This window comes from Nelumbo lutea, chromosome 3 (genome assembly GCF_056320005.1).
Source record: "Nelumbo lutea isolate HS-2025 chromosome 3, American lotus-T2T, whole genome shotgun sequence".
Lineage (NCBI taxonomy): Eukaryota > Viridiplantae > Streptophyta > Magnoliopsida > Proteales > Nelumbonaceae > Nelumbo > Nelumbo lutea.
Window position 1 is genome coordinate 92289069 of NC_142686.1, and position 12710 is coordinate 92301778.

The window sequence follows — 12710 nt, forward strand, 5'->3', positions numbered from 1 at the left end:
CATGATAGGTGGGATCAAGAAAATAGTATAGTGATGTATTGGCTCCTTGCAACCATGAAACCTGATGTGAAGAACTTTATGTGGGCAGACACTGCTAATGAGATTTGGGAACATGCCAAAACTACATATTCTAAGCAAAGGCATTATGCCAAGGTTTACTAGTTGCAAGCTCTCAACCTGTAAACGGGAAAATCGTAGTTTGTCTTCCTATTATTTAGCTCTTACTTTCATATGGAAAGAATTTAATCATTATTAGGCTATAGAGTGGAAACATGATGACGATGCTAAGGCCTATAGGAAGCTGGTTTCTCAACAGTGTATGTTTGCCTTCTTGTTGAGACTGAGCCTTGCCTATGAACCCTTGAGAGTTCGGATCCTAGGAAGCAAAGAGTTGCTGTCGGTTCACGATGTATACTCCCTTGTTCAATCAGAAAAATGTAGGCGAAGTGTGATGGTTACAGCCGAGGGGGGGGTAACAAGTTGCTTTGGCTGCAATGAGTAATAACATGGGGTAGAAAAGTGACACCAAGAAGGCTGATGATAAAGACAAATTATTTTGTACCCACTGTCGGCGCTCATGGCATACACGTGACACATGTTGGGACATTCACGGGAAACCCAAGTGGGTGGTGAAGAACCAAGAACAAGGTAAAGGGAAAAGGCAGAAGAAGATGAACACAGCACATAATGCAACACATGTGGCAACCCAAGATACTCAGGTTGCTGGTACTATTCGGGACCACTTTAATAATTTTGACCCCAAGGAAGATATAATGAATTCCTTCAGATACCACTTTGAGTCTTATGGTAGGGCTTTGCGACAGATGGATAGCTCAGTCACTGGTATTCATTCTACTTCATTTGCATCTACATCAGGTAATACAACTTCTGCATTCCATGTCACTTTCACTGGTTCTCCTTGGAACATTGACTTAGGGGACTCTAACCACATGACCAGTAAGCCGAACTTGTTTCAGACTTATAGCCTTTTGTCAGGAAGGGATAAAGTGAGGCTTGCAAATTGCTTATTCTCCTAAATTGTGTATTGCATGTCCCTCAACTTCCTATAAATTTGCTTTCAATTAATAGTATCACAAGCTTTTTAAACTATAGTGTAATATTTTTTTCTGGCTCATGTTTTTGACGACCTAGTGTGGAAGAGGAGAAGCAGGTTAAGGTCTGCCAAGTCTCTCTTCTTCTATTCTGGACCTTGCTCCCTTTCGTGTCTTCCAACGTATACGTCATAGAGATCAGCAATGTGATAGAGATGTGGAGTAGCCAAACATTGAGCAATCGACACCGTTAGACTCCTAGGAGGTAAGTCTAATCCCCGTTGCACCTATTGATACCCCTACTACTATGGATGACCTTGACATTCCTATTGCTCAAAGAAATAGAGTCAGGTCATGCACTACCAAACACCCCATTACCTAGTTTGTCTCCTATGATCACATTTCCCCCTCATATCGAGCATTTCTATCTGCAATCAATTGCATTATTGTTCCCAAAAATGTTGCAGAAGTCTTAAAATGCCCCGAATGGATAGATGCCATAAAGGAAGAGATTAATGCTCTTAATAAAAATCATACTTGGGAATTGGTGGATCTTCCAAAGGGGAAATGCCTCGCGGGTGTAAGTGGGTGTTTACAGTTAAACATAAGACAGACGGAACAATTGAAAGGTACAAAGCAAGATTAGTAGTTAAAGGGTACACTCAAGTATACGGGGTTGACTATGATGAGACTTTTGCTCTAGTAGCTAAGATGAACTCAATTAGGGTTTTCCTGTCATTAGATGCTAATCTTGACTGGGAAATGCATAAACTGGACATAAAGAATGTTTTTTTGAATGGTGACTTAGAGGATGAAGTATACATGGTTCAACCCCCTGGATTTTATGCCAAGGGAAGTGAAAATAAGGTGTGCAAGCTGAGAAAGTCTCTTTATGGTTTAAAGTAATCTCCTAGAGCTTGGTTCAGTAGGTTTCACATGGCAGTTCAGCAGATGAGCTTCAAACAATGCCAGTCTGATCATACACTCTTTGTGAAGATATGTTAGGAACAGATTGCTGTATTGATAGTGTATGTGGATGATATCATCATTACAGGAAGTTTGAATTCAGAAATACAAAAATTGAAACAATTCCTTGTATCTAAATTTGAAGTGAAAGATTTAGGCCCCCTGAAGTATTTCCTTGGAATTAAAGTCACCTGCTCAGAAAAATGGTATCTTCATTTCTCAAAGAAAAATACACCATTGATCTATTACAAGACACAGGCAAATTAGGTGCAAGGCTAGTAAATATTCCCATGGATGTTGACCACAAGTTGGGTGACTGTGATGGTGAACCTCTAAAAGATGTGAAACAGTTCCAAATGTCAGTGGAAAAGCTGATTTATTTGTCCATGACCCATCCAAACATTGTCTCTTCATTTGGGATTCTAAGCCAATTCATGCTCTCCTAAGAAACCACACATGGAGGCAGCAGAGAGAATTCTTAGATACTTGAAAAAGTATCCCAGAACAAGTCTACTATTCAGTAAACATAATCACCTAAAGATGGAAGTCTTTACAGATGTTGATTGGGCAGGTGCTGTGAATGATAAAAAGTCCACGAGTGGGTCTTGCACATTTGTGGGAGGAAACCTAGTGACCTGGAAAAGCAAGAAACAAAGTGTGGTAGCAAGTGATGTGGTGTAATCCAGCTGTTCTCTACTGGATACGATCTGGTTGCCAATAACGACGAGAGATGAGGTTCTTGAAACAAACGAGTCAGAGATCCCGGGGTGGCTTACCCAACGGGGGCACTCCGATGGCTAAGTTAGCACTTTAGTAGAGAGCTTGAATATGATGTCAGAGAATTAGAGAACTAGAGAGCAAGATTATGCATTACCTTCGCCCCTAGGGGGTGAGATCTTTATATACTGGAGTCCTAATGGGTTTGGTGGAGTAGGTCCTAAATTTTCGCTGTGTCATGTCCCATTACTGTGTTAGGTGGGAGTAATGTCTCTCGCTGTGAGGTCGGCCATCCCCGTCTGAATCGGGGAGTGGATGAACTAATGTAGTCGTTACAAAGTACGGTCCCATGGGTTGTAGAGTACGGAGGTGTGTTCCTCAAGGTTGCCATGCGGAGGTCGACCAGACTAGGTAGCGAGCTGCTTGTGAAGTGTTGGGTTGCTTGGCGATGAGCTGCCATTTAGCGAGCTACTTGAGCTCGAGCTAATGCCGAAGTGCCTTAGTACTGAGGTGTTCTTGCACCGAGGTAGGCCTGTCCTGAGGTGGCTTATCTGTCTGAACTCGACCTGAAGTAGACTGGGCACTATTGTCCTGGTCGCGAACTGGGACGATCTTAGCCCGAAGTAACTTTTGTTCGGGGTACCAGCGTACTCGAGGACGCTTTGTAGTGAGCTAATTTATGTTGAGATGTCTCCTATGTTGAGTTGCGTCCACGTGTCGAGCTGATTATGTCGAGTTTTCATTTATGCCGAGTCACGTCCACGTGTCTCCAGATTATGAGGTCGAGCCAAACTCCCTTTCATCAATTGCCCCCCACTCCCCAAGCTAGGGGTCTTGACCCGGTGCGGGGAGTTCACGATGTGACAAGTGGATTTTAGCTCGAAGTCCAAGCTACTCTGTTAGATCGCGTGCGGTTTATGCACGGAATCACACGATCCATAGATTCTGCGGACGCCAAAAAACACGTTGAACTATTTTCGATCTCGAGGGTCGTGCAGCTGGTTTTCTTAGGAGTCGTCGGATTGCTTTGATCTTGACCGTTGCTTCTTTGGTGCAATGACTATAAATAGGGGGACCCGAGACTCATTTTCTTCGCCACAAGCTTACTAGCCTTCGATTTGAGGTCGCGCTTAGCTTCTTTAGCTCGAGTTTTCTAGTTTGCCATTTCTTCCAATTCGGTCATCCTTCTTTAGTGAGTCTTCCTTCGCTTTTCTTTTTAGTTTGGTTCAGTTCAATGTTTTCCTTTAGTTTTGATAGTCTCTTAGATGAAGCCGAGAGTGGTACCTCAGCCCAGGTCGATAGCCGAGACGAGGCTACTTTGGGCTCAGGGGCAGTTCGTGGCTCGAGGTGCAGTCACCCTGGGAGGCGCTAGAGGTCTCGGGTAGTTTGGCATCCACTTCTCATCAAGGTCGGGTGCCGGACAACTTTGGTCCTTCAACAATGACCTTGGACAAGCTCTCGGCCCTAGTACACCGATACAACCTCCGAGAGAACTCTCCTACAGTCTCCCTTTAGGTAACTTCCTTGGGAACATGACCACAATGAGATCGTGATTTTTGAAGAGCAGCTCGTGGCTGGTCTTCGTCTTCCTTTGCACCCCTTGATTGTAGAGGTCCTGAAGTCCTTTAATATTACCATAGACCAGCTACACCAGAAATCCATCCGCAACGTAGTAGGGACGATTTCACTTTTTTATGAGTACTGTCTTCCCCTCAACCTCAAGATTTTTGCTTCCATTTTGTCAATTAATAAGAACTCTTCTTGTGCTCTTCCCGAGCATTGGAGGACCTACTACCTGTCTCCTTGCCCGGGCTATAAGCTTTTGCACGAACTACCCAATAGGATCCCGGCCTGGAAATGGGATTACTTCGTGGTCCATAACCCCGAGGGGTCGCCTTTACCCATCCATTGGCGGGCGGCCATTCAAGATTCTGGTGTTAGACTGGACTTGAAGACAAGGGAGATGCTTAAGTCTTGGATGGAGCTCGGCTTCATCTGTGCGGACTAACTTACCAAAGATAAGTTCGTGTAGGCCGGCTTAAGTCCTAGTAGGTTGCCTTGGGTTTTTTGCCTTTTTGAGGTTCTGATTAGTTCGTGGCTAACCTTATATTTTATAATTTATTTTTGTAATTACTATACCGGAGGTCGATGTCGAGGATCTTTTTCGAAACATGCAGAAGGGAAAGAAGAGAAAGGCAAAGAAGCCTCATAAGGAGGCCAGTTCAACCCCTGCCCTGCCCGAGGTCCATACTGCGAAGTCAGTCTCTGTCGAACTCCCCCAGAAGGAGGTCCGCCCTCACCCTCCTGTGGTAGATTTGGATGCTGAGGGAAGTGATCAGCAACAGGAGCCAGAGAGCACCCCGATGCCCGAGTTGGAAGTTGCTCAACCTCTCGAGTTGGTGGGTACTTCCAGACCCTGACATGAGCCTCCAAAGAGGAGCATCCAAACTTACTAGTCCGCAATTTGCAAGAGTGAGGAGGCCCTCTTCCCCGAGGAGGTCGCAGATTGGGCTGATATGTCTACGGCTCTGCTCGGGGGCCGAGCTACCAGTCACTGTATGGTGGTAGGTGCTTTTACTTTAGTTTTGTTTCTTTGTGATTTTTCAAAACGTGCTTACCTCGGTTTTTTCTTGGCAGGTGAACTCCGTCATTCATGCTTTGATGTGCCAGTCTCAGATTTCGCTTGAGGTAGTTTCAGGAGGCCAAAAAGGAGGCACAAAGGCTGCATCATGAACTTGATATAGCTCGGGGCTAGGTGCTTTAGGCCAAGAAAGGAGCCGAGGGCCAGAAGCGGCTGATTCTGGCTCAGGAGGGACAGATTTCTGAGCTAACCGAGGAGAAATCGGCGCTGGTCGAGGAGAGGGCGAGGCTCGAACGGGAAATTGAAGATCTCCAAGCAGCAGCTCGGGAGCAAACTCGGGCCTTCGAGACTGCCATTGAAGAGGTACGAAGCCAAGCCGTCGAGGACTTCAAATGATCATCGGAGTTTCACGATCATCAGGTTGAGTACGGTTCGGGCTCCTACCGTTCTAGCTTCAAACTGTGCAAGTACTCGATGCAAAAGAAGTTCCCCGACCTCGACTTCAAAGCCATCTCCGCGTCGAAACTTACTCCCCAGGATGCAGAGCCTAGCTCGTCAGAGGAAGGGAGTGACAACGAAGTCTAGGAATGCCCCTTGGACCAAGAGAACGCGGAAGACCATATGGAAACCGATCCATCTGACTATTAACCTTGATCTTCGAGCTTTCCTTTCTTGTATTGACCCTGAAGCCATTGAGCTCGAGTCATAGCAAAATTCTTGCACTTGAACTTTTTCATTAATGAAATATACTGTTTTTGTGCAAAAGATGTTTATGGATAACTTTCAATCTAGACAACATATGTATAGGTCACCCGAACTGTCGAGCTACCGAGCTGGCAACGAGTAAGGATAACCGAAGTATAAATTGTGTTGCTCCAAATTGCGTGGGTTACCCCGAACTATTGAGTTACCGAGCTTGGTAACGAATAAGGGTAACCAAGGTGCAATTTTTCCAAGTGTTTGTCACCCCGAGCTGTTCGCATACAGGCTACTTGTTTAAATGTTGGTTCCTTGACGAACCCGAACTGCGATTGTTGCCAAGGTGATATAGACATCGTAGGGTTTATATCTAAGCTATCTTTATCTTAGGTATTAATAGTTTATGCCAGTGAGGCAACAGGTCTCATGTGGTGTCGAGGTCTCCGTCAGTTCGCTATTTTAGCCCTTAGGCTCTGGGAGCGACTTGTAGTCCACTCTCATTGGCTTTTGCCCATGTTGACGAAGCGGCTAGGTCTCGTGTAGTAGCTCTTAGGCTTTGGGAGCAACTTGTAGTCCACTCCTAGACTTTGCCCATGTCGAAGAGGCGATTGGGGCTTATGCAGTAGTGGCCCTTAGGCTTTGAGAGCGACTCGAAATCCACTCTTGGATTTTCAGGGAGTGACTCTCAGTCCGCTCCCCTAGGTTGATGATTACAGGTAGTATCGTCTTAGACTGCTGATGTTCCAAGCTCGAGGTACATGTTTTCGTTCTAACATTTCGAGCTCATACGTACCTTCCCCGAGTACCCGTTTTACTTGGTAGGGGCCCTCCCAGTTCGGTCTGAGCTTACCAACACCGGGCTTAGGCACCATAACTTTTCAAAGGAATAGGTCACCAACACGGAAGTGCCTCTTTTTTATCCGGGCATTATAGTACCGAGCTACCCTTTGTTAGTAAGTTGCAGTCCGAATATACGCGAGGTCCCGTACTTCTTCTACCAGGTCGAGGTTGGTACAGAGCTCGTCATTGTTTTCTTCTTTGTCGTACACCTCTAGGCATAATGTAGGTACTTCGATTTCGGCTAGAATCACTGCTTCCGTGCCGTAAGGTTAAAAGGGGTTTCACTCGTGGCGGTCTTAACAGTAGTTAGATAGGCCCATAGTACGCGGGCAGCTCGTCCATCCATAGTCCTTTAGCTCGGGCTAAGCAGGCTTTTAGTCCATGGAGTATAGCTCTGTTCGTGACTTCTGCTTGCCCATTTGCTTAAGGGTGTGCTGCCAAAGTGAAATTCTGTTGTATCCCCATCTTGGCACACCAGTTTTGAAACTTGATATCTACGAACTGCTTGCCGTTGTCAGAATAAGTAATCGAGGTAGTCCGAAGCGGCACACTATACTTCTCCAGAAGAGTTTTGTATATTTTGTACTGTGATTGTTCCACTTTGTGAAGTAATCCACTACTACTACCAGAAATCTCCTCTGTCCTGTCGCTAGAGGGAATGGTCCAATGATGTTGATTTCCCACTGTGTGAAGGGCCATGGGCTAGTGAGGTACTTTAGGTCGGCAGTAGGTTGCTGATGGATGTTGGCATGCCTCTAGCATTCATCGCATTTCTTGACGAGCTCGAGTGCGTCTGCCTTCATCGTGGGCTAGTAATATCCTTGCCGTAACGTTTTCTAAGCGAGAGCCCTGCCCCTAGTGTCCGCCGCACAATCCTTCATGGGTGTCGCGGAGAACGAGCTCGGCCTCTGAGGGTCGCAAGCAGCACAAGTAGGGGAGCGTGTAGGATATTCGGTATAGTCGTCCGTTTATAATGACGTACTTGGCTGCCTGTCGCTCTACCCTTCTGGCTACATTGCGGTTTGTAGGGAGGGTCCCCTGAAGCAGGTAGCTCGCGAGTGGGTCACTCCAGCTCGGCTCTACTTGTGCAACAGGAGCGACCTCGTCTACCCACCCACCCCACCCCCCCGAGAATGCTAGGCCGAGACATGCTCTCTATAAACACGGCCCTCATGGAGTTACTGCTTGTGCTGGCTAACCGGGATAATGCATTGGCCTCAGCGTTCTCGGACCTTGGAATCTGATTAATGAAGTATGACTGGAAGTCCCGTAGAACTTCCCTGGCCTTGGCTAGATAAGCGGCCATGGTGGGGTCGCGAGCTTCGTAATCACTGGTTACCCGGTTGACCACGAGCTGGGAGTCGCTACAGATGACGAGGTGCTTCATTTGTACTTCGTTTGCTAGCATGAGCCCAGCTATTGGTGCTTCGTATTCCACTTCATTGTTAGATGCTGCGAACTCGAACGAAGTGCGTATTCTATCTTCGCCCCGCTTGGCCCATACAGAATGACTCCGGCTCCGCTTCCTTGTTGGTTTGATGAACCGTCTACATGAAGGATCCAGGGCTCCTCGTCCCAAGTTGACTTCGTCCTAACCGGGACTAGATCCGCACTAGTTAAAGCTTCCTCCTTGTGCTCGGTCTCTATCAATTTAGGGACTTTAGTGTTGAAACTACATTCTGCTATGAAGTCTGCCAAGGCTTGGGCCTTAATTGTTGTTCGGGGCTCGTACCGGATGTCATATTCATTGAGCTTTATAGCCCACTTCGTCAATCTTCCAGATACCTCGGGCTTGAGTAAGACTTGCCTCAGAGGTTGGTTGGTAAGAATGATAACTATGTGGGCTTGAAAGTACAGTCAAAGCTTCCGAGCTATTGTGACCAATGTGCTCACCAACTTTCTCTTCTCGGGGTTTGCTTCGATGCCACGTCGACTAACTATGTAACCCAGAAATTTACTCGATGTGACACCAAAGACACATTTGTTAGGATTCAATTTCATATTATACTTGCGTAGAATTTCAAAAACACATTGCAAGTCACTTATTAAACAGTTTGAAAATTGGGTTTCGACGACCATGTCGTCTACATAGCATTCAACCTTGTTGCCGATCAACAACTCAAAAATTCAGTTCACAAGTCTTTGGTAGGTTGCCCTGGCATTTTTCAGCCCAAAGGGCATGACCTTGTAATAGTGCAGGCCCAACTTGATAATAAAAGTCATTTTTTCTTCATCAGCGGGGTCCATCTTGATTTGATTGTAGCCCGAGTACGCATCCAGAAAACTTAGCAACTCGTGCCCTGAGGTCGCATCCACTAGACGATCGATCTTAGGGAGCGGGAAACAATTCTTTGCGCATGCTCGATTCAGGTCGGTATAGTCGATGCACATGCGCCATTTACCATTGGCCTTCTTTACCAGAACGGGGTTGGCTACCCAGTTCGGGTAATGGACCTCCCTGATGAAATCAGTTGCGAGAAGTTTCCCGACCTCCTCGTCAACTATCCTCCAGCGTTCTGGGGCTAGGTTGCATTTCTTCTATCTAACGGGCTTGACTATAGGATCAGTATTTATTTTGTGAGTTATTAGCTTTAAGTCTACACCGGGCATTTCTACCGCAGACCATGCAAATACGTCTAAATTCTTGAGCAAAAAACTTACCAATTGAGTTCGCAGAGGTTCTTTGATTGCTACCCCGATCTAGAGAGTCTTGGTCGGATCTTCTTCCGAGGTCGGGATGAGGATTGTTTCTTTGGTTGGTGTAGCTCACTTCTCAGGATATTCTACGGGCCGTTCGAGTTCGATGCCTTCTGCCAACTTGGCTTTCCCCTTGAGGGCTGAAACGTAACACTTCCGGGACTCGAGCTGGTCGCCTCAAGCTACCCCTAACCCGAAGTTCGTGGGGAACTTCATGGCTAGGTAGTAGGTAGATACCACCGCGCGAAGTGCGTGAGTGATGGGTCGTCCTATAATGGCATTGTACGGGGAAGGCGTTGCGACTACTAGGAAGGCATGCTCAAACCTCGCAATGTTGGGCCATGTACGACCTCTACGAGTAATGAAATTCGCCTGAGGGGCCTGACTTCTTCTCCGCTGAAGCCCACCAGAGGAGTACTTGCGGGTTTGATGTCGCTTTCCTAGAGCTGTAGCTTGTTGAAGGTGCCTTTGAACAGGATATCGACCGAACTCCTTGAATCTACTAGGATGCGCCTGACTTCGAAGTCGTCGATCTTCATCCTTATGACCAGCACGTTGTCGTGGGGGTACTGAATCCTGTGCGCGTCGTCCTCGGTAAAGAATATAGGGTCCTTAGGCCGTGACCGCTTTGGAGGGTTCTTCTCTTCTTGCTCTAGTTCGCGGATTGAAGTCCTTTCTGCTGCTGTGGAATAACCCGCGACAACCGACCCACCGGTGATCGTATTGATTACCCCGAGGTCTGGTCTTTCTTCAAGCAACTGTCTCTGTTCGCTTGGCCTGTTGCTGGGCTCGGGAGCAGCTCTCTTTTGCTCTCCTCGCAGATCTGTCTGGCCTTTATTATTTTTTGTACAAAATTTCTTAGGTATCCGCGACGGATGAGCTCTTTGATCTCGTCGTGGAGGTTCTTACAGTTTTCGGTGCTATGACCGTGGTCTCTATGAAAGTGACAATATACATTTTTATTTCTAAGGGTTGGATCTCCCCTCAACCGGAGTGGCCACTTTACAAAAGGGGCGTCTTTAATTGCCATAAGAATTTCCCCTCGCTTTGTGTTGAGGGGGGTGAAGTTCGCTCTTTCAACCGGGGGAGCTCGAGGATGAAAATCTGACCTATTCCCTCCCCTGGTTGGGGACTTGGTTTTCTTTCTTTTGCTGCCACCACTGTGCGACCTGTCGTCCTCCCTCCTCTTCTCCGCTGGAGCTTTGGTTTTTTGGTTCATTTCTTCTTCAGTCTTGATGAATTGATCAGCGAGCTTGAGGAATGTGGTGATGTCTTTGGGTTTGTTCGCCACCACATGCCACTTGAACTCTTTGTGAGTGATGCCCTTCTTTGCTGCCGTGAGTCTCACCGCGGGGTCTAAGTCTGGGATCAACAAACAGGTGTCGTTAAGCGCTTGATATAGCTCCGAATGGATTCTCCCTCCCTCTGGACTATGCTAAGGAGGCTCTCTTGCGACCTCGGGCACTTGTTACTAGTGATGAAGTGCGAGGTGAACATTTGCGCGAACTGCGCCCAACTCTTGATTGCTCCGAGTAGGAGGTTTCTGTACCATGTGTGTGCTACCCCCCTGAAGGTCGTAGAAAAGGCAATGCACATACAAGCTTCATCAGCCCCAACGAGGTGCATCTGGGACTGGAAAGAGTCCACATGATCATTCGGATCGAAAGACTCGTCATATTTGTCCAACGGGGGCACTTCAAAGTCCTTCGGCATTGGAGTGGCCAAGAGCTCGGAGGACAGAGGAGACAGAACAGAGAGAAGAGGGGCGGCTTTTGCGACTTCCAAGCTTGCCCCTGCTTTACCTTTGGGCTGCTCGGGACAGCTGGGTTTCGTGAGCTGATCTGGAACTATTGCCCGGCACACCTTAGGACGTCGTCTTCGTTGCTTCTTGACCGGGTCCACGTTGGTGTTGCTTGCTTCGATGCTGTCAAGCCATGTCTTGGCTTGAAGAGAATCAGACTGCTGATACTGGATTTCTTGAGCAAAAGGATCTCGTGCAGAGTCCGTGGCCAGGGCTTCGAACCGGTTTCCTGTTAGTGAAGCTTCCGGTCGTGTAAGCTGGGGCGGATTGGCTTTGGTGGGTCGAGTATCTCTCGACCTGTCCTGTTGTTGTGAGGTGGGAAGGGCTACTTGTTTTCCCCTTATGTTGCGGGATGAGACCTGGGAAGTCTCTCTTCGGCGCGGAGGGCGGTTGCTCTGACGGCGGTTGGGCTGTTATTGGTTCAGCGGCGTCACCGGACACCAGGGTGGAGCTATATGTTGGTTCTGTTGCAATGATGGGAACTGTTGCTGGTAAAAGTGATGAAGAACTTGTTGTTGGTAATGCTGGAACTGCTAAACTTGTTACATTTGGGCTTGAATAGCCCGCACACAGTGCACCAGGTCGCTTAGCTGGTTCTGCCCGACTCTGGGGGGAACCACAAAAGGTTCAACGAAAGTTGCACCCACGACAGGAGGAAGTGGGGCGTTCACGGGCACAGTTGGTTGGGGCACATTCAATGTCGGGATCCCACCCACAGAGAGCGGAATGGTAAACTGGCCTATGCAGACAGACGGGAACTGGGGTTGCCGCTGGAGACGTTCGCTTCGTTGTGCTATCTGGCGTTGCTGGAGGCAGCCATGGATGAGCTTGAGGTTTTTGAAATGGAGATAAGAGGCTTTTAGTGACAGTTTCCCACAGACGGCGCCAAATGATGTGGCATAATCTAGCTGCTCCCTGCTGGATACGATCTGGTTGCCAACAACGACGAGAGTTGAGGTTCCTGAAACAAATGAGTCAGAGATCCCGGGGTGGCTTACCTGGTGGGGACACTCCGATGGCTAAGTTAGCACTTTAGTAGAGAGCTTGAAGATGATGTCAGAGAATTAGAGAGCTAAAGAGCAAGATTACGCATTACCTTCGCCCCTAGGGGGTGAGATCTTTATATACTGGGGTCCTGACGGTTTGGTGGAGTAGGTCCTAAATTTCCGCTATGTCAGGTCCCGTTACCGTGTTAGGTGGGAGTAATGTCTCCCGTTGTGAGGTCGGTCATCCCTGTCTGAATCAGGGAGTGGGTGAACTAATGTAGCCGTTACAAAGTATGGTCCCGTGGGATGCAAAGTATGGAGGTTTGTTCCTCGAGGTTGTCATGCGGAGGTCGACCAAACTAGGTAGCGGG